Source organism: Pinus tabuliformis, chromosome 6, assembly GCF_031772625.1.
Source record: "Pinus tabuliformis cultivar Carrire ecotype Pingquan chromosome 6, CPIR1, whole genome shotgun sequence".
NCBI classification, from domain to species: Eukaryota; Viridiplantae; Streptophyta; class Pinopsida; order Pinales; family Pinaceae; genus Pinus; species Pinus tabuliformis.
In genome coordinates this window covers 1038613709-1038638153 of record NC_142292.1, presented here as the reverse complement: position 1 = coordinate 1038638153, position 24445 = coordinate 1038613709, and positions in this window count along the sequence as shown.

The window sequence follows — 24445 nt, the reverse complement described above, 5'->3', positions numbered from 1 at the left end:
TAATAAATCAATAAATCCAATAATTGAATAATGATATGTAGAAATAGTTCACACACATTATTACCCAATAAATCAGTTTCATAAGACAGATTTCAGAGTAAGTAGTTACTCTAAAATGAGAAATTAATCCATAAAAACAGAGATACATAATAACAAGATTGGGACAAATTACCCATATTGACAATAGTGCACAAACATGAATAAAATGACACATTCATATCACCATAAAAATAAAACTGATATTTGAAACAATAGTATTAGAAATACCAATTTATTGCATCCATTTCTCTGTTCTTGGTCTCCAACAGCCCTTTACATTGCTTGAACTTTTGCCTTCAAAACTAGAGCCACAATAGTGCAAGCTTTGTTCCTCATGCATAATTCAATATACAAAGGGAAAATCCTCAATGATCCCCAGATCTGAGATTTTTCACTCCTCCCTCCTACAACTCTAAATTCCAATTACAATAGTGCTTTTAGAAGCTCTAAAATTGCAGAGGAGAGCAGCCTCTATTCCATTTTGCAATCTGTTATTTATACTGTCTGTGAAGGAATTCTTGAGAGGAAAGTTTGGTGAAGAAAAATCTGCCAAATCCAATTCTATTTGCTCAAAATTCCTGATCTTCAATTGCTGGAACCTTCTCATTGATTGAGATCTTTTTCTCCATATTCTTCCCACTGTTTTCCTGCAAAAAGAAATCAAAATAAATTAAAATGCAACAACAAAATCAATCATGGCATTGCTGGCATTTAAATCAAATCCAATCAAATTTTATTTAAATAAATGACTGAAAACAAAATATAAACTTTGTATCGATGCTTGGAATGGTTCGATTGGTAAATGATATCATTGACCAATGGATCTGCAATTAGAAGAGGCTTTGGACAAATGAAATTCAAAACAATAACTCAGAAAATTGATTTTGTTTTCAAAATTCGGAGCCTGATCTTCTGCCTGATTTTTGGCCCAATAAATGATCAAATCTGTTGGTGAAACCTCCTTCAAAATGTTCTGCTTGATTTTCTCTTTCCAATGAGCCGTCCTGGGCCTCATTTGGCCAAGTAGAACTCAATTTATGAGCTTCCAAAGTTGATGGGTCAAATCTGATATAAATCTGGAAATTCTGTTGCTGGGCTAAAAATTAGAATTTAAATTAAAAATCTAATCTTAAATTAGTTTCTAATTTAATTGTTAATCATTAATCTAACTAACTAATATCTATTTAACTATTTATAAGCAAATTAAATCTAATTAAAAACTAATTAATATTAATCTGAATAATATTTAAATTTAAATTAATCAAAATAATTAACTGTTATAAATTAATTAATATGATTAGTTTAAAATTTATTAATTAAATAATACATATTAATTTACATAATATAATATATATTACATATTAATATATATTAACTAATATTAAATATGCCAACCTACACTACACTGTGTTAAATGAACTAACCTACCTTATCCACTCATACGTATGAGTGTTCCTTTAAAAAAATCCCAAACTAACACAAAAGTTAAAACTCATGTGTAATAAACTTACGGTAATGCCTTTAATGCTCCATGCCTCATGCCTTTTCGTCGATCGGCATATCGGCGTTTTTAAGGAATGCATTGTTTTAAAGTGCCGATGCGAAATCGCATGTATCCCCGATGCCATATATATAAAAATGCTTTTGTTTAATCGGTGGTCGGGGGTTTTCAAAATTTCGGCAATTCGCATCGGGGCTGGGTAATGAGGCCTTAAAAATGTGATAATACAAAAGTCCTGATGCGACATAATTTTTATATATTTAAATATTAATTTAATTTAATTAATTATATTAAATAATAATTAATTCAATTAATTTAATATTTAATATTAAAAATCAATTTTTATTTTGTTTTTTATTTTATTTTAATGAATTTAAGTTTTTAAACTACAGCTAAAAATAAAACTACAGCCACTTGAATGTTTGGGTTTTCGAGATTAATATTGATTTGGAAATTGAAGTAAATTTCTTAAAATCTCGATAATTGATAATTTGGCTGTATAACTAAAAATGAAGAATGTTGGTAAAAACTCGCTACGGGTTGATATTTAAAATGAATGCCTTATTGAACTAATTTATTTACAAAATGCAATATTGTACATTTTATGCATTTTTAACCCAGGCTAGATAAATGATCAGACTTTCAAAGGAGTGCCATTTTCAAACCAGTTGACCAAATGAGGTGAAACAAGCGTCAATGTTAAGCTTATAAAAAATCGATTCTAACAAAGCAATCAAAACAAGAATCCAAAGAAAACTAAAAATTAACGAAAGCGTAGGGCAATCAAAAAATAAAAATCAAAAAGGTGCCTAGCCCAAATTTTTATAGAAAGGGTCTCCATTATTCGAAGCGGACGCATCAATAATGGGGGTGTTGTGTTTTTACCACAACAATTGGCGACACGCGGGAGAAGAACCAGTTATCTCTGCTTGATATGAATGAGATTTTCCTAAAATTAAAGTAAAAATAATTAAAGAAGAGAAAATATTGCGTGAAATGCTTGACTAGGTTCATTAGTCTGACTAAAAGTAAGAATCATCTAACTGTAATTTTTCTTAAAATTTCTCATAAATAAAAATATTTCAAAACTCTATATCAGTCATTAATTAGCTGAAGAGATAAAGCAGGGGTAACTTTACAGCTTGGCTTTTAAGATATACTCATTTGTCACAGGTAGAGCCACTGTTGCCAGCAAACATCCATAGTTTCGACAGGGTTACCTAATGATTCAGAATCCCATCTTTTTAAGAATTATTGATCTAGAGATAAATCCATTTATATATATATTATTTTTTTTATTTTTTATTTTATTAAATCTTAAAAGCCATTGTCCTAGTATGGTAGCCAGATAGTTGACAATGCCATTCACTGGTTAAAATTGGGCTGATCAAGCTGGCTCGTGATGAGACCCCTTGTCTTATAATTGTTTGCAATCATAAGCCATTACCCTGGTTTGTTTAGCAGTGTTGGTAATGTCAGCCTATTTTCCCCTATGATCATGGTAAGCAGGCTCACGATGAGACCTCTTATCTTTTAAGTTTAAATATATTTCTGGATTATTCTCTAGAAAAATAAGACTTTTTGGGACAGGGAGAATCATTGACTCCTTAAGAGTTAAGAATGACAATTTCAGAGTTAAACGTGCTTTGCTGTAAAGTGTCTTTACTTGGTTAAAAATAACTTTTCTTGACTGATAATAGAACTTTGAAAGATCCTAATAAAGTTTTGAAATCTCAAAATGATTACAATTTTGATGAAAACGAAATTTTCAGATTTTATGATACTTTGCCAACTTCTCTTGATTGGTAATCTCTTCCTTAAGTATGTCTACCTCTATAATAAGAAAATCAAACTTCATTAAGAGATTTAAGAAAAAGCTAATAGGTGACTATTAACAATTTTTTCTCCATGAATGCTGACCATAGTTAGGTAACAAGAAGGCCTTTCATATAAATCACAGCAAAGTCACCAAAATCAAAACTGAAAACAAAAAGAAAAGAATTCTTATGCTAAAGTGAAAAAAGAAATTAGCAAACAAAAATAAAAATAAGAACAAAGAAATCTCTAAGAATGAAAAGGAAAATCTATGTTTCGCAAGATAAACTCAAACAAGAATGTTTGTACCAATGCCTCTACAATATGAAGAAAAAGAAAATAAGCATGTAATCATTCCTTCTTATGTTGAGAGTTAGAAAAACATACTTTGCAGAGTTGTGAATGCTTTAGGCTTTTAGATAACAGTGATCGCAAAATTCAGCCACAATGAATAATTTCTGTTTGATATGAATCTTCTTGTTTCCAAGCATTATCTTAATCATTTTCTAAAAAGGAATTCTTAAAGAAACAGATTAAAGGTTCAGAAACTTCCTGGTGTAGCTGTTTCGATGAAGATTATCGCTGCTTATTGAAATAAAGCCAGGAGAAGAGTATGGATTTTGAAAATATGATTCGGCAGAAGATTGAAAAATTTTGTGAAGAGCTGCAGAACAGAGTTTTATATCAGCATAATTTAAAAACAAAAGTTGAAACTAGAGTGATGAAATGGGAATTAATGAAAGTGGGCACATGAATCTTACCATTGGATAATTGTTTTTGATCTTACCTGAAAGGTGTCAATTTCTCCAAACTAACTGACTTCTTATTTTAATTAACATTAAAAACATGAAGAAGTCACACTAACCAAAATCTTGTAACCCAAAATCATTATTTATTTTATTTACACTAAAGCAAGCAGTAAAACGTAAAAATGAAATGCCTAGTGTTCAAGGGAGTTGAAATTAAAGCAAATGCATCAAAAATGAGAATGAGAATTTGCAGCAATGACTGTTTCTCAAAATATCACAAGTTTCATATAAATTCCATGATTTTATGAATAGTTTGGAATCAAGACCAAATCTACGATAATAAAATTTAAATATGAAGATAGAGAGGTCTTGAATTCCATTTTTAATTATGGAATTATATATTTAAACTAAAATGTATGAGAAATTGAAATAATTTGGATATGCTGCAAATTGGTCATTAACTGCTTTCTTACCATAGTGGTTACCCAAGCTCGTTTTTAAAATAACACATTGTTGTATCGGATGATTCACATAACATGTTTCTTCACCATGCTTCAAATTTAATCTGCAGAACTTCACCTTTATTGCTATGCCATATATCGATTAAATGTTAATGGCTGATAGGCATGCATTGGAAGCTATTGCATCGGAGATTGCAATGGCAAATTGCCGATAAGAACATGTGCAATGAAATGAAGCGATCACATCATTAAAGAAACATTATATCGGGGATCAGAAAATATTTACATTGTGCTTCCCGTATCGCAAAACGCACATCGTAGATCCAGAGAAGTGACGTGAGCATAATAAATGTGATGAAATGATTGCACTATCGGTGATGCGATTGATGTCGTAGCTTAATCGGCAATCGGGAAACTTTGGGTACCCGATGTAACACAATGTATTTTTTGCGATGACGATATGCAATGAAGAGCGGACCCGATTAATTTTTATGATGGGATTTTAATAACATATCGGATCCGAGACATCGGCCATAAATAAAACTGCAAGGAAGCGATTGCGATATCGGCCATGCGATGGATGACGTAAATCGGCAATCTTAAGCACCCGATGTAACACAATATGATTGTTGCGATGCCGATATGCGATGAATGACGTGGCTAATCGGCGATCGCGATCGGCAATGTTATGCACACGATATAACAATTCTCAATATGCCGATATGTGATGAAGAGTGGACCCGATAATTTTATGTTGAAAATTTGATAACATATCGGATCCGAAACATCGGCCTCCTTTAAAGTTATACTCCTACCGTTATTGCGATTGAACGGACGCGATATTTTATGAATTTGATTTGAGTTTCATATCAGGTCCGGAATTATGTAGTCATCGCAATATCGGTAAAGTCGATTATCGGAGATCGGCGATTCATATTCATGGAAGTATACTTCACTTGGAAAGCTCCGATATGCGAAATGCAATATGGCATATGAGTATGATAATACATCGGAAGTCTTCGATGAACAATTTATCAAAAGAAATACTAAAAACTTCTTCCAATAAAATCTTATAATGCGAATGGTCTTATGATATTTCTTGAAATTTCAATTGGGTTTTCTAATGAATGAAAGCAAAGCTAAAAAAAAAAAAAAAAATGCTTAAACTCTAATGAATCAGAATTGAATTTCCTTGAATCTGTTTGCAAATTTAAAATGAGTTTGCTTCTTACTTCAGATTTTGAAAAGAAATAAAAACCTGCAAATAAAACAGAACATAAATAAAAAATAAGCTAAGAAAAACAGAGCTAATAATGGATGAAAATAAAGTTGTAAATGCGTACCTGGAAGGAATTTGTTTGTAAATCTTACCTGATAATCTTCAAATTCTTCCTTTGATTAAAATCATCTCATTATTTATTCTAAATTTAAGTGTGCAATCAGCCTAAATGAAATCAATCATTCATGTTCATGGAATATAAAATTTACCAGAAATAAATATGAAACTATGCTTCCCTTTCGAAGTGAAGTAACAATTTATTACCTCTGCTCATTCCGAATTAATCTTGAGAAAAATCTGTATTGTTATAGTGACTTTTCTAATAATGCCTTTAGTAAATAGACATGATGCATTTTTACAGCATCAGAGAATAAACTAAAGATTAGAATGAGATTGAGCCACTAATTGTAGAAAAATGTCAAAACAGATTTAAATGTGTGCACTTGGAAAAATCGGCATCCTTAAGATCAGCTTTTGGCAAATTCCGAGGAATATAATATGAACTTCATATGATTGCTGTGACAGGTTAGATTGACTGATAATGATTGAATTAGAATTAGGCTTATCATAGTTAATCATACATCTCATAAGATAATGAGATCATGAAGTTTTTATATCCTCAAATCCTTACCATATAAATTTCAAAAGAAAATCTTAGAAGGAAATCCCGAAATGAAGAAAAGTGGCTTTGAGGCAATCGATGCCAAGTGCAATTTTAATTGACTTTGATCAAGACATTATTCGAAATAAGCAGAGTAGAGAAATCGCTATAAGAAATTTCAAAAAGGAAAGCAAGAATTAAAATTTTCTGATAAGGAAAAATGTTTCCACTGAACATGTATGAGAAGGCTGATTGCTTTGTTTTATTTTTAATCTACAGAACTATTGAAAATAAATTAACTACATAAAACAAACTAACTAAATTAATTCTACTCCTATTCTAACCATATACATGAAAATGACTAGGTATAGTCATATTTCCAGTGTAGCCATTTTTTCATTTTTATTCCCGCATTTATGTACAGTTCAAATGTTAGTAATAAAAATACAAATCTAATTAAACTAAGAAAATTAAATATGAAATCAGAATATACAGTTATTGTTAGTAACTTATTTAAAATCTCTTTCTCCTGAAATTTCCTTTCCAATTGACTACCAATTGGATCATAAAAATCTGGATGGATTTCTATTAAGGATTGAGAAATGTTCAAAGGAAGAGATAACAGGCCAGATTGTGAAGATGAGCTTTTAGATTCTTTGACCTGAAAAAATTTGTTAGTGTTATGTACAAATGTTAAATCATTGACAATTTTCCTTGAAGGAAAAACTTCCAAATAATCTTCAAATGAGTCAATGAAAAATGAATGGAAGTTTGTCAAATGACATGGAAAATTATTAATTAAATTGAATAGCTGGCCAGATTGCAAAAATACATTCTCTTGTTGACATTGCCTTTGAAAAAATGGAAGCTCTTGATGAAACCTTAGCATTGATTGAAATTGAAATATTGATATCTTTTGATGCTGATGATTATAATATGAAACTTCGATTTCCCAATCGGGCAATGCATCAATTGAGTGTTTGATAGTAAAGTGTTCAATATGCCAGCGGAAAGTGTGAAAAAATTGCAAAATAAAATCAGAAAATAAATCTAAGTTTAAACAGAATAGCTGAGGAAACAAAAATAAAATGAAATCACTATTTGTACAACTAATGTTACAGCACAATTGGGATCGTTTTGAAATGATTTCATTTTTACAAGGAATGGCCAGAATTATGGAATTTGGGTAATTTTGAATTCCAACTTGTGAAATAGAAAACGAATTATGATTATGAATAGGAATGGGAGTTTGATCCTCATGATATGAATCATAAATTGGAATGTTTTCTTGAATAATGAAATCATGAAAATAATTTGCTACTCTAAAATGAGGATTAGTTGGGATAATTCCAAAATTGAAGCGTTCCTCATTTTCAGATGTTATTTGAATTTTCTCATGAGGATTCTCTTGAGAGGAATAGAAATCAACATCCTCAATGTCAGAGTAATTATCATAAATGACTTCACAATATTCTCTACAATTCCCTTTTATCTCATCCAATATATCAAAACAAGGAGGAACAAAAATCTCATGTTCATTAGTGGCAAAAGAATGATCAATTATTGTTTCTTTATCTTGATAAAAATTTAATGGTAATTCATTTAAATCAACCCCTTTAATTTCTGAAATATCATTAATACCAAGAGGAAAAATATTACCATTATTGAAAATATCAGGATAAAGGGAAAAGTGTGAACCTGAAACAATGCATTTAAAATTGTCTCTGTTTGAGAGCTCTTGTGCATTATGCTCATTGTAAATTTCAGATTGCAGATCATTCCTTTGCGTGCATATGCTTTCTTGAAGAATGCTGCTTTGCTGCTCTGATTTTTGCATTTGTTCATCATGGAGAAATTCAGAAATTTGTACAGCAGTTTGCATTTTATTTGCTTTGATTGCTGCTTGTACTTGCTGATTTGCAATTTGATTTTCCGAATTTACTTCAAAGTAGCTTTCAGATTTCAAGGCGGCTTTTTCTCCAAGATTGTTGCTGTTGTCTTCTTGCATTTGATTAGAAATATCTTCTAAGCTTTGTGAAACCACTTCATCACAATTTATTTGCACATCCAAATTGGGATTCTCATTTGTATTGGAAGGGGATGGAACAAAGCTTGAATCAATTTCATATGGATTGGGAATGGTTGGAAGAGAACAAATATATTTAAACCAATCTAATGATTCTTCTTCCGCGGGTTTATCTTCGTCGCTAAATCTTAAACAATTCAAGTGAAATCGAATATGAAAATCATTAACAGATTCATTTTTAAACCTTTGTAGATATTCAATTTCTTGACATACCTGTTCATAATCGTAGCCGTCAAATTTACAAATGAAAATTGTAACAAATTGATCCCAGCTATGGATTGAGGCAACTGGAAGAGTTTTGCACCAGTTTCTGGCTTTTGCCGCAAATGTAAAAGTAAAAATTCTGCATAAGATGCCTTCATCAATTCCTTGAAAATCGTAATTTGAAACATTTTGAATAAATTGAAAGACATGGTTAAAAGCAGAAGAATTTCTCTTACCATTAAACTTTACCTGAGATAAGAGTCTTACCACTTTGGGTGGAGTATTGGAGGATGCACGTCCATAGATACAACTCCAAATTGGAAGTTTAAAAGGAGCCATCACAATAAATAAAATATTAAAATTGGAAAGACTCCAATAGACAAAAAATCTCAGGCCCTCCTTCTAGCGCCATTTTGTTGAGGCCTCGAAAATCGCTGCAACAACATTGGGGGATAACCACCCGGTCCGGACCTTAAAAGCAGTTCCTTTTCCGTTTGGTGTGGTGGCTCCGACTGTTCATCTAGGTCCAGTTACCTTCTCCCTATTGCTATTGGTTTATAATGTATCTTTAACTACCAATAGGCAGGGACATCAGATCACTTCTCCTTGCTGATCAGGCAAGAGAATGACCCTTAAGCTGATTTGGGCTCAGCCAGCCACAACTAAAGTTTTGCCTATTTGAGGAGAGGACTTAACAAAATATAAAATTTACTCTAAATGCAAGCTTATTCTATGATGCAAGCAAAAGAAACTAATCTAAATCCTATCTTAATTAGGCAGATATAGATCTAACCCAACTAAGAGCAAGATAATTAAAATATTAGGATTTAAACATGTCTTGCTTATAATGAATATCAAGTTAATGAAGTAGTTCAATTAACTGATATTATGGTTACCAAAACACGTCCTATTGAGACCTTAAAACTGAAATAATAAATCAATAAATCCAATAATTGAATAATGATATGTAGAAATAGTTCACACACATTATTACCCAATAAATCAGTTTCATAAGACAGATTTCAGAGTAAGTAGTTACTCTAAAATGAGAAATTAATCCATAAAAACAGAGATACATAATAACAAGATTGGGACAAATTACCCATATTGACAATAGTGCACAAACATGAATAAAATGACACATTCATATCACCATAAAAATAAAACTGATATTTGAAACAATAATATTAGAAATACCAATTTATTGCATCCATTTCTCTGTTCTTGGTCTCCAACAGCCCTTTACATTGCTTGAACTTTTGCCTTCAAAACTAGAGCCACAATAGTGCAAGCTTTGTTCCTCATGCATAATTCAATATACAAAGGGAAAATCCTCAATGATCCCCAGATCTGAGATTTTTCACTCCTCCCTCCTACAACTCTAAATTCCAATTACAATAGTGCTTTTAGAAGCTCTAAAATTGCAGAGGAGAGCAGCCTCTATTCCATTTTGCAATCTGTTATTTATACTGTCTGTGAAGGAATTCTTGAGAGGAAAGTTTGGTGAAGAGAAATCTGCCAAATCCAATTCTATTTGCTCAAAATTCCTGATCTTCAATTGCTGGAGCCTTCTCATTGATTGAGATCTTTTTCTCCATATTCTTCCCACTGTTTTCCTGCAAAAAGAAATCAAAATAAATTAAAATGCAACAACAAAATCAATCATGGCATTGCTGGCATTTAAATCAAATCCAATCAAATTTTATTTAAATAAATGACTGAAAACAAAATATAAACTTTGTATCGATGCTTGGAATGGTTCGATTGGTAAATGATATCATTGACCAATGGATCTGCAATTAGAAGAGGCTTTGGACAAATGAAATTCAAAACAATAACTCAGAAAATTGATTTTGTTTTCAAAATTCGGAGCCTGATCTTCTGCCTGATTTTTGGCCCAATAAATGATCAAATCTGTTGGTGAAACCTCCTTCAAAATGTTCTGCTTGATTTTCTCTTTCCAATGAGCCGTCCTGGGCCTCATTTGGCCAAGTAGAACTCAATTTATGAGCTTCCAAAGTTGATGGGTCAAATCTGATGTAAATCTGGAAATTCTGTTGCTGGGCTAAAAATCAGAATTTAAATTAAAAATCTAATCCTAAATTAGTTTCTAATTTAATTGTTAATCATTAATCTAACTAACTAATATCTATTTAACTATTTATAAGCAAATTAAATCTAATTAAGAACTAATTAATATTAATCTGAATAATATTTAAATTTAAATTAATCAAATTAATTAACTGTTATAAATTAATTAATATGATTAGTTTAAAATTTATTAATTAAATAATACATATTAATTTACATAATATAATATATATTACATATTATTTACATATTACATATTAATATATATTAACTAATATTAAATATGCCAACCTACACTACACTGTGTTAAATGAACTAACCTACCTTATCCACTCATACGTATGAGTGTTCCTTTAAAAAAAATCCCAAACTAACACAAAAGTTAAAACTCATGTGTAATAAACTTACGGTAATGCCTTTAATGCTCCATGCCTCATGCCTTTTCGCCGATCGGCATATCGGCGTTTTTAAGGAATGCATTGTTTTAAAGTGCCGATGCGAAATCGCATGTATCCCCGATGCCATATATATAAAAATGCTTTTGTTTAATCGGTGGTCGGGGGTTTTCAAAATTTCGGCAATTCGCATCGGGGCTGGCTAATGAGGCCTTAAAAATGTGATAATACAAAAGTCCCGATGCGACATAATTTTTATATATTTAAATATTAATTTAATTTAATTAATTATATTAAATAATAATTAATTTAATTAATTTAATATTTAATATTAAAAATCAATTTTTATTTTGTTTTTTATTTTATTTTAATGAATTTAAGTTTTTAAACTACAGCTAAAAATAAAACTACAGCCACTTGAATGTTTGGGTTTTCGAGATTAATATTGATTTGGAAATTGAAGTAAATTTCTTAAAATCTCGATAATTGATAATTTGGCTGTATAACTAAAAATGAAGAATGTTAGTAAAAACTCGCTACGGGTTGATATTTAAAATGAATGCCTTATTGAACTAATTTATTTACAAAATGCAATATTGTACATTTTATGCATTTTTAACCCAGGCTAGATAAATGATCAGACTTTCAAAGGAGTGTCATTTTCAAACCAGTTGACCAAATGAGGTGAAACAAGCGTCAATGTTAAGCTTATAAAAAATCGATTCTAACAAAGCAATCAAAACAAGAATCCAAAGAAAACTAAAAATTAACGAAAGCGTAGGGCAATCAAAAAATAAAAATCAAAAAGGTGCCTAGCCCAAATTTTTATAGAAAGGGTCTCCATTATTCGAAGCGGACGCATCAATAATGGGGGTGTTGTGTTTTTACCACAACAGATAGCCAGGAGAATAAAGGGGTCAAATCAATGGTGGAAGCATCAGGACACTCTACCAAGAACCCATGCAAGAAAAGAGGAAGGAAGAGACAGACTGAGTTGCTGACAGAGTGTGGGAGACTCATGATTAACTCAGGCAAGATGAAAGATCTCACCAATTACTCATTTTCAAATCCATAAATATGAAGCTCAAAACCTAGAATATTAGGGGGCTAGGAAGCAAAAGAAAACAAAGAAATCTCAACAATAGAATAAAATAAGAAAACCTAGATATGGTGTTTATATAGGAAACAAAATGTTCTATAGACAAAATACGTGAGATGCATACCAAATGGCTTATTAAGTATGAGTACCTAGAAGTCAAAGCTAATAATACAGCAGGTGGAATCCTCACTCTTTGGAATCCTTAGAAATTTGGAATTCTGGATGCTGAAGCATTCAAGAACTACCTTTCAATGATTATCCAACCTCTGGGTGACGAGAAAAGCTATATGATCACAAATGTCTATGGTCCTCAAAAATCTAAAGACAAACTCAGGCTCCTCACTTCACCAGAGGATCTAAGAGAGAGACACCTGGTAATGCCCTAGATTCTGGGAGGAGATTTCAACATGATCAGATCTATTACAGAAAAAGGAGGGACAATAACTTTAGGTAGAGACTCCATCGCATTCCAGAACTTCCTAATCAACATGAAGCTAGTGGACACGGAAACAGCTAATGGCACCTTCACATGGAACAATAAAAGGGGAGGAGCTTCACAAGTTGCCTCGAAACTTGACAGATTCATTATCTCGGAGGACCTCTTTCTCACTGGCCCTAACTTGAATGCTTTTATCCTTCCTTTCAGAGGATCAGACCACTGGCCTGTTCAACTAGAAGCTTCATTTATTGGCACTCCGAGGAATAGACCTTTTAGGTTCGAGAATGTTTGGCTCACTCACCTTGACTTCATCACCAATATTGGAAAATGGTGGTTGGAAGACATGCCCATTCAAGGCACGAAAATGTTCCTTCTACAACAGAGACTCAAACACATCAAGCTCAGACTTAAAGAATGGAACAAAAATGAGTTTGGCAATATTTTTAACACCAAAAGAGAAGTGGAACAAAAAGTACAAAAAATTAACCAAATTCTCATAAAATAAGGCTTCACTGAGGAATGTAAAATGAAAGCTGACTCTCTCCAACAGGAATGGGACAACAGATGTCAGCAGGAAGAAATCTTCTGGAAACAGAAATCAAGAGTGCAATGGATCAAAGAAGGAGAAAGAAACACAAGGTTTTTTCATAAATCTACCATGGAACATAGGGCACATAATCGGATTACAAAACGTATTGATCCTCAAGGGAAAGAGTTGAGCACGTACAAAGATATATAATCCCTTTTGGTATGACATTTTCAAAGCACTACAGAGGAGCATATCTTATATAGATCTCTATTCATTAAAAGCTTCACTCAGAACATTCCAAAAATAGTAACCAGAGAAGACAATTATAATCTTAATAGGCGAGTGACGGAAGAGGAGGTCAATGAAGTAATAAAAGAGATGCATAATGGGAAAGCTCCAGGCCTGAATGGTTTCAATGTAGACTTCTTCAAATCATGATGGGAAATCGTCAAACATGATATCCTTGAGGTGGTGGAGGATTCGAGAAATTCAAAAACAGTTCTAAAAGTGCTAAATTATTCCTTCATAGCCCTAATCCCTAAGTAGGAGAAAGCTATGACACTAGATAGATTCAGGCCCATAGCTCTATGTAATGTGGTGTACAAAATCATTTCTAATGTAATTTCCAATAGACTCAAGCCCCTTCTTCCAACACTCATATCTGAGGAGCAAACAAGATATGTGGAGGGAAGGCAAATTCTCAATAACATCATTCAAGCTCATGAAATGGTGGACTCTCTCAAGAATAATAAGAAAGTGGGTATGATCATTCAGCTTTAACTAGCGAAAGCTTATGATAAGCTACGCTGGTCATACATCAGGGATGTACTAAAAGCGTATGGCTTCGACCATAATTGGATAATATGGGTTATGGCTCTAGTTACCTCTGCTAGCTTTTCAATCCTGCTCAATGGCTCTCCATCCAGGACCTTTTGGCCTTCGAGAGGTCTCAGGCAAGGAGATCCACTCTCCCCCTTCCTCTTTATTATTATGATGGAAGGACTAGGCAGAGCAATCAATGCAGCCAAGGCGGAAGGAAGAATCCAGGTTCTCAAGCTAACCCAGAATGGAGACACTCTGACTCATCAACAATTTGTGGATGATACCATGCTGCAGGGCACACCCATGTCAAGGAAGCCAAAGCTTTCAAACAAATTCTGCATGATTTTTCCATGGCTGCTGGAACAAAGGTAAGTTTCACAAAATCAAAAGTTTTCTTTTTTAACACTAATATTGCTATTCAGAGAAATCTCTCTAGAATTCTTGGCTTTCAAAGAGATCATCTTCCCTCCAAATATCTGGGAATGCCTCTCACTAACAAACCCCTGAGCAAGGAAGTTTGGGAGCCAGTGACTAATAAACTAAAGGACAAAGTCAGTAGATGGACAAACAGATCTTTGAATTTAGTAGATAAGCTAGTTCTCACAAAGGCTGTCTTGAAAACAATTCCAATCTACATGTTTTCGGCTCTTCCTGTCCCAAAAGGAGTTTTACAACAAATCAAGAACACCCAAAGAGATTTTCTTTGGTGTAAAGGGGAGGAAAAAAAGAAATGGTCTCTGGTATCATGGGACAAGCTATGCAAACCCAAAACTCATGGGGTCTGGGTCTCCATGACCTAGAAACTCTAAGCAAATTTTTAGGAGCTAAACTCTGGTGGAGATGGCTAAAGGAAACGAGAAACCCATGGGCTAAGATCTGGAAACAGAAATATGCAAAGGACTAGCAAGAAAGGGACCACATTTGTATGACAAGACACATCAGGGGCTCCCATATTTGGAACAATGCTTGGGAGAACAGAACTTAGTTTAGAAACTGTTGATGCCCCGAAAATCGTTGTATCAACATTGGGGGATAACCACCCGGTCCAGACCTTAATACAACTCCTTTTCCGTTTGGAATGGTGGCTCCGACTGGGGATAATGGGACCAGTTTCCCAGCAATGAATAAACGGGATGAATGAATGATTGATTAACTAATCTAATGATAGGCGAATAACTTAATTTATCAGCGAAATAAAAAGAATTACTACTAATCCCGGGAACTATTGTACTTTGAAGTGCAGCGCTTGATGATCTACGTTTATTAACAGGCATGTAGATGACTCCATCTAATAAACATGGACATTTACTCATTCAAGGATTACTTTGTTTAAATAGTTAAACAAGGTGATTAACGCAATATTGCTACACTCATCATTTATATCATCAATACATATATGATTAAAAGAAAAGCATTACCATAAACATCCAATAGTGGAGGGAATAAAGAAATGTTGTTAAAACACATACATATATTCGATAATAGCAAAGGCGATCAAATAACAATTCATATAAAAAGAATGGATTCAGACATAGATAATAGTACCATATGAGCTGCGAGTCACTCTCCAATATCAATCGCTATTTGAAATTCTTCCTCTAACGCAGAAATACTTTCAAACAAAGACAGTAGTGCACATTTGCATAAAAGCTTCTTTGCCAAAATCAGAATGATTGGTCCAGTTTTATAAAAGAATATGCCTGAAGTACAATAGTCCAACTTCAGGTTTTAAGTCAAGTACAAAACTTTACGACCCTTTCCAAAACAATGAAAGGGTCTATAAATACTAAATTAAACTAACTATCTATGAAACTGAAATCCTACTTAATTGGTATCAAATGATCTTGAATATATCCTTCTCAGCAACCTGGCAGTCGGCGGCATGAATCATCAAGTAGGTTGTTTGCCTTTAAACTTGAGCTGACTTATCGCAAGCATTGGCTCTACTTCAGGCGGCCTGTTGAGGCGAGAGTTAAGCTGGGCGGCATAGGTGGCATCCTGAATATCGGGGATAATATACCCGATTGCATCTGTAAGGCATTTGAGGGCGGCTCTTTGACTGTGTGGTTTTACCAAGAAGAACCAATAGGTGTCCCATGTTAAACTGTTAATTCCAGCAATTAATCTCCCCTTTTACTCTAGATCTGGATAACATGACTGCTCCAATGTCTTCACCGCTGTCAATTTACCTGGAGTGCATTAGGAAATCATGTTTGACAAGTAGAGAGTATTATTAACCAATTCAACCAAATTACTTGTGGTTGATTTGCATCTTGAAATTGCCCTCTCTGCTTTCATTAACTGGGACTGCCATTCTGTAAACAATATTTCTTTATGTGACTCTAAAATTCTTGGTAAATTTGCCGCTTGTCCCTGATCGATATCTTGCCAGTCAAGAAATTCAGTTAATGTTTCTTCAGCTTGATCCAATTCTGTTCTAGCCTTTTCTGTTTGTTTACTTATTGATGTCGTCAATTCGCATAGTGGTTCCACCTAGGCGATTTGTTGACATAGAAGCTTGATTTGTGTTATTAATGCCTTATTTATCTATAATGCTTCTAATTTGAATTCAGCTATCTGTGGAACGCCCTTTGTATTCTCAAGCTGCGATGATAGTTGAGAAATCTGCTCATCTTTTGTCTTCAGCATTTGTTCATTTGCTGCCCTTAGTTCTGCCAAGGCCTCAGACAACTCTTTCTGCTTCTGGACTGCGATGTGATTAATCCTCTGTTTCTCTTCTCGCAATTGTTGAGTTAATTGATTATTTATTTACTGTTGTGTTAACAATTGCTGTTCTGCCTGCTCCGCTTTCTGCTGTGCTTCGGTTAGCTGTGCTTGCAATAAAAAGATTTCCTGGTCTTTTGCTTTTAATAAAAGACTCACCTCTAATGCCTTGTCTATTGTTGCTGCCGAATAGGTTCCAGCATATTGTGATAGCTTTGTTAGGTCATCAGAGGGGTCGAATTCCTCCTTCCAAACCACATTGCCCGTGACCGTCTGTTTTGGGAAAAGGGAAGGTTGATCAGTACTTCTCCTCTTCCTCTGTCGTTTTACCACAGCTTTGTGTCTTGGGCTATAGAAGACATCCAAAGGAGGGATTTCTTATATCTACAAAATAATTTGATCGGAGGGATCCTTTGGGATTATTTCTACTTCCTTTGAACTGGGTAGGCTGCTGGTTCCAGTTGGAACCTATTTTGAAGTGGTCTCCTGTGTATCTGCCACTTTTGAAGTTTCGATGTCTTTTGAGCACTCAAGATTACTGATAATTGAATCAAATTGCTGCCATTCCTGCAGCAATTTGGCATCAATTTGAGTATCCACATTTACCTCTATGTTGCTCTGTTCCTGCCTTTTAGTCTGGGTTTCTTCCTGCACTTTCTCCTGTTCTTTGTTCTGGGTTTCCTCCTGCACTTTCTCCTGTTCTTTTGTTGTAACCAGAGGTTCCTTAGTATGTCGCTGTTCAGGCTCGCTTGGTCTTGTTGCTGGGGCTGTTGCTAACAGATCTAGAGGCAGAGTTTGCAACCTCTGTTCTCTAAGTCTGTTGAATTCAACTAACCCTTCATCTTTGTATTCCATTATGGCCAGCGATCTAACTTGATACATTGATTCAGCCGAAGAGAACAGGTCATCAAATTTATCTTCTACATGATCAATCTTTGTCAATTTAGCCTGTTTAAGTGCATTATAGGCGACTTTGTTGGGATCAAATCGCCTATTTGGGAGAGTCGCTAGAGTTAATGATTTCATTTTCGTAGCTTCTTTTTCTGCATGTTTGAAATCATGCAAAGTGTAGACACCACATCTCAGAGGAAAGGAGGGCCAGACCTGCTTCTTATTTTTCTTCAGAGTTTGTGTAACTCCTTCGACAATAATCTGATAGGCTATCTCCCTTGCCAGCAGTTTGTCAGGTATGTACAAAGGAAGGACATGAGGTTCGGCTTGGCTATCGAAAATTCTTACATAAGTAAATTTCTCCTCTCCGAACCATCTTCCTATTGATGTTAAATCAATCCCTGCTTGGTAAGAAATCTTGGGAGCAGGTTTATTAAAAATAGAATAATGAATGGGTAACATGAAGCCATTGCAGACTTGGTATAAATGGTGCTTATAGGAGGTCTTCCACAATTTCTGATGGTATATGTGAATAGGCGTGGGGTCTTGCACAGTCCACCTCCAGCCGAGTACAGGAAACTCAGAATTAAAACACAGGGTATCTAGTATATAAGCACTGTAGTAGAATGGGGGAATAAACCTTTCTGAGACGGAAGTTTTAGTTCTAAAACTAAGAACTGCTATCGCTAGCTTATCTGACAGTATGGTTGCCCAATCCATAATCTCACTATTACATGCCGCTTCCATCAAGGGAACCATTTCTATAGTGAAATTAGCGGAATCGTGCAACCCCCACAATCTACACATCATTATCCCAGCATAACAATACGAAGAACATAGAGAATCAACAAAGTACTTACCGGAAGTTTCATGCTTGTGTTTCACCGGATTTTGCCTCCATTCCCGAATGGGTTCAGATTCAGTTTCGTTCTCACTTCGGAATTTCTCCAGAAATGCCTTGTTGTACTTCTTTTCTGGCTCAGGCAAATGATACATTTGACTCAAATCATCAGCCTTGAATGAACCAAAGATTCTCCCATCTTTGGTGCAGAAGGTTCTGTCTGTGATTGGGATTTCCTTAATTGCCCACTTTACTACATCCGTATATAGGAGAATTTGTTCCCAAGCCGCTATCCGATGCAGGAAAGAGTCGGCCAAGTCTTTCAAAGTACCATCAGATTTTCTACTGGAACTCGATGTAGCTTGCATTGCCGTCACCTTTGGTTCTTCGACTTCGATCAAATTATAGGTACTTTGCCAAGTGGTCTTGCCAAGTCCTGAACATGTAGTATTAGATATTAATCCTTTCTTTTTAGTTGCTGGATCAGCGACGACTTGTCCTGTGGCTGGTGTAGTGGAAGCGACTGTGGTTTTCTTAGACTTCTTCCCCATTTTGTTTGAATCTATTACTTCGGAAGAATTCTGCACAGTAGTGGAAATAAGCGTAACACAGAGAATTGGTAGCGAAAACCAAATACGAGTGAGATATATTGATCAATGTGTGTTGAGGGACTAACTTAAAGTGGCCGCGGATACAATCTATGAGAAGATTTTTTAAGCTTACTATTTCATTAAATGGCCATTAAAACTTGCCAATCCTTTAAATGTTCATCATATCTCTTATCGGCCGCATGATTTGTTTAAGCGTGCCTTGGACGTTTTGGCGGTTGAGCGCAGGTGAATCACTGTTTGAAAGATAAGGCCTTAAATACGAATTAATCGTAATACCTCTGCTTTAACGACTTTTTGAAGTTTGCGCTTTTGGCTTTATCGCAATCGGGTGTTGGGGAAAACTTAAATCTTTATATTGACACCTTTTGAAATCCCCAATCGCCGATAGCGATATCGCATCGCATCAGAGCGAAAGGGACGTGATCGCATCGCATCGGAGCGAAAAGCATTTAATCGCATCGCATCGGAGCGGGAGGTACTTTTGTTATAGGAACTTATTATTGCCGATATCCGATAGCCTACTGCATGTCATCGCATCGGAGAAAACCAACGGGACTTTAAGTTATGCTTCCTTTGTCATTGCGATATGCGATCTTGTGATCGCTTTATCGCAATGATAAAAGATTAATTATTTATATTATAAGACCAAATAATTGGTTTGTCAAAAAGGTTTTTTATAATGCTTTCATTTTGTTTTTTGGACCTTTTTGAATAATACAAAGTTGATACCAATTAAAAACAAAAAGGGACCCATTTCATATTATAGTTTTATGATTAAAATGGTATGAAATGGGGGGTTGTTGTAGAGCACAACAATTGGCGATTTGCTGGAAGAAACAGTTATCTCTGAAAAGTATGGAAATATTTAAACTTTTCAAAATAGAGTTCTCATGAAAGGGGAAAATTCTAATATAACTAGGTATATATGCATTCCAAATAAAATAAAACTATCTTTGCTAATTTCCTCTCTTGTTTAAAATTAGATACATTCTAAGTTCTAAATTGGCCTCTATTTGTTGATAATGATAAAACAGAAAACCTTTCCAAATCAGCTTTTAGAATTGACTCCTTTGTCATAGGTAGAGCCTCTGCTGCCAGCAAACGTTCATAGTTTCGACAGGGATACCTTTTTAACCATGCTATTTTCCATTGTCCTGCTCATTTCAGAGTATGATTATCAGAATGAATTCAAAACATACTTTTCATATTTTGCATTTCTTTTCCACTTTTCTGCTATTTTGTAAGATAAAAAGCCATTGTCCTGGTTTGGTGACCAACTTAGTGACAATGCCATTCACTGGTAGTAATTTAACCGAACAAGCTGGCTCGTGATGAGACCCCTTGTCTTATGATTCTAAGCCATTACCCTGTTTGTTTATGCAGTATTGGTAATGATGGTTAAACTATTTCCCTATGATCATGGTAAGCAGGCTTGTAATAAGACCTCTTATCTTTTATATCAAATATTTTAGAATTACACTCTGAGTAATCATAAGCTTTGGTGAGTGGGATGGACAATTTTCTCCTTAAGAGTAAATGGATGACAAGGTAAGAGTTAAAGATGCTGAAGTTGGATCAGTTTCTATTCTGATATTGATAACCTTTTTGTGACCAATTTAGAATCATAAAATGATTTACAATAATTCTAAACTTTGAAAAGCATTCACAAAAATTGAAATGAAGTTTTCAGAATGCAATTACACCTAATTTCCCAGAAATTATCCCTTTTGTTTAAGATCTCTATTATTTTAAAAGTAAATATCAACCCTACTCTGTTTTGAGCCACTTTCAAGTACAACAAAGGTCAATGGTAGATATCTCACAACTTTATTTTCTAATGATCCTACAAACTACAAAATTCTAAAAAAGGGGGAGAAGGGGTTACCTTCTCAATTGAAGAATTTCTTTAAGATAAGGCCATTAACAGGGAGAGCATCTCTCAAACCTGATAAATCTTGTAATATGAAGGTCGAATGGCCTATCTTCTCACAGATCTGAAATGGCCCAAGCCACATCTTTTGGAACTTGGTGTGTTTTCCCTTGTCCTCATGGGCTTTGTCCCATTTCAGGACCAAATCACCGACTTGAAATTGTTTTGAACCGGATGAGACTAAATCAAAGGATGACTTGATGAATTGCTGATGTTTTGCATGAATAACCTTTTCTTTTTCTCTTTCCTCTTCTAATTTTAAAATTTGTTCATGTCTAAGTTGAATAGAAGAAGAAGGGTTTTCCTCAATAAACTGCACTAGGGCTAGAGAAGGAAGAACAAGATTTGTTGGTAGTACTGCTTCTTTTCCATATACAAGGTTGAACGGGGAAGATCCTATGGAAGCCTTTTGCATTATCCTATCAGCCCATAGTGTGAATATTAAGGATTTCTGCCAGGTTTTATGATTCTGTTCGATGGTTCGCTTAATAATTTTAATCAGATTTTTATTTGTAGACTCTGTTAAACCATTACCCTGGGGATAGTAATTGGCAGAATATTTTAATTTAAATCCTCTTTTAATAGCGAAATCAAACATAGCATTTCCTGAAAAGTAAGATGCATTATCAAAAACAAGAGCATTTGGGACACCAAACCTGGTAATGATGAATTGATCTATGAATTCAATGATTACCTCAGAATTTGTTGTCTTCAAAGGAATTGCTTCAACCCATTTAGTAAAATAATCAGTAGCAGTAAGGATATACTTATGCTGTTTGGAATAATGAGGAATAATTTCCCCAATGATATCTAATCCCCATTGCTCAAATGGTTGTTCAATGTTGACTGGTTGTAAAGGGAAAGCTGGTTTTCTTTGCCTTCCACTAGAAGTTTGACAATTTCGGCATTTCCTTACATATTCATGAGCATCTCTAAACAGAGTGGGCCAGTAATATCCAGCATGAATGATTTTATGGGCTGTTGTATTAGCTCCAAAATGTCCTCCTGCTGGTCCATCATGTAATTCCTGCAAGACCTTTTGTGCTTCAGGTTTTTCTAGGCATCTTAATAAGATTGAATCATAATTTTGCCTAAAAAGCACATCATCAATAATTGTGAAATTTTTTGCTTTTAATCTAATGGCCCTTTTGTTTTTGTAAGACAGGTTAGGAGGTGCATATCCATTTTTCAAATAAAAGATTAAATCTACATATTGTGATTAAGAATCAGTAATACTTATCTGGTTGATTTCTTCGGTTTGATCTGTATCACCTGATTCTGGAATGTTGGATGCTCCTGCCAATAACCTGCAAAAACCTTGGCCTATAACAATCTTTGCTGGTTTAATTTCTAAATCATATTCCTGAAGTGCTGTAACCCAATTTGCCCTTTTTTCACCTAGTTCTCTTTGGATTAATAGTTGCCTTACTGCAGGGAAAGGAACTATAACTTTTGTATGGGCTTTTAAAAGGAAGGGTCTGTAATGTTTGACAGCTTTATATACAACAAAGGCTTGTTTTTCTACCTCAGAGTAATTCAATTCAGCACCATGAAGATTTGAACTATAGAATGAAATGGGTGCTTCCGAATTGTGATCATTAATCTGTGTAAGTACTGCTGCATAAGATAAATCGGATGCGATAGTATACAATGTGAAATGATTATAAAAATTAGGGGTATTTAAGGCTTGATTGTTTGATTAAATCAAACACTTCTTTTTCTGTGGATCCCCACTTAAAGACTAAATTTTTCTTAATCATAGTTTGAAGTGGCAAAATGATTTGAGAAAAGTCTGGAACAAATCTTTTGACAAAATTGATTTGGCCTAAAAATGACTGCATGGATTTTTTATTATGAGGGAAAGGGATTTCAGAGATTTCTTTGATCCTATCGGGATCAATATAGATGCCATATTTAGAAACAATAAAGCCTAAGAGCTTTCCTTGGTCAAGAGCGAAGAAAGATTTTTTAGGGTTAAGCGAAATACCATACCTTTTGCAGCGTTGAAAGATTTGATTTAAATCATGCAAATGATTGGACTTCTCCTTAGAAAATACAGTAATATCGTCTAGGTAGACGACTACTGTTCTGTTAATCAACCCTTTAAAAGCTATATCCATCGCTCTTTGGAACATCGCTCCTGCATTAATAAGTCCGAAAGGCATTTTCTGATACGCATATGTTCCCCATTTTGTTCTGAATGTAGTTTTGAGTTGGTCATCAGGATGGACCAAAACTTGGTTATATCCTGAGAAACCGTCTAGAAAGGACATTAACTCAGAGCCTGCTACTGATTGGAGTATCTGCTCCATAGTAGGTAATGGGAAATTATCTTTTAAGCTCGCCTTGTTCAAATTTCTGAAATCTATACAAATCCTAATGTCGCCAATTTTCTTTCTGACTGGCACCATATTGGAGACCCAGTTTGAGTGCCGAATGGGAAAAATAATCTTAGCTTTTAAGAGTTTATTAAGTTCAGATTTTATTTGACTCTCTAAGTTCAAATGTATTTTTCTCAACTTCTGCTGAATTGGTTTCTGTTCGGGAAGCATTGGAATGGTATGCTAGATGGTGGATATATCATATGTCTTTAAATCATCATATTTTCAAGCAAAAACCTGTTTATTTTTCCTTAACAGTCTAATGAATGCTTCCTTTTCTTCCAAGGAAAGTCCTAGTCCTAAATTAATGTTTTGAGGAGTTTGCTCAGTGCCAAGGTTTATCAATTCAAACCTTAGGGTAGAACTTTGGAGCTTTGTATTAGTCACAGGTTTAAACCTGTCTTTAATATCGTAAAGATCCTCAAGCTTCACCACAGGCTTAGGGATTGAATCCTCCTCGGGTTTACCTCTCATTTGATGGTCATGCTCGTTTTCCTCGATGATTTGATCATCATAGGACTTTTCGGAAGTTAAAAACTATAAAATGTCTTCATCGTGGTTGAATACTCTCCAATTAGTTACACTGTCGGGAATTGATGGCCTAAAAAGTAATTCTACTGAGAATCTATCTGGGCTGTAGTCTTCGGAAGGTAGGAGCTTGGAAGCAACATTGGCTAGCAGGTCGGCTGCTGAATTTTGAGACCTGGGAATAGAAGAAATATTGAATGCCGAAAAGTGGGAGGTGAGTTCCTGTACTAGTGATTGATAATGTTTGAGATGGGTGGAAAGACAATGAATTGTATTCCTTACCTGTTTGATAATAATTTCAGAATCTCCAAACACTTTCAAATATTGGACCTTAAGGCCAATAGCTTTATATATTCCTTGGACTAAGGCTTCGTATTCTGCTGTGTTATTTGTGCATTCAAATTCTAACCTACAGGACAACATTGTTTT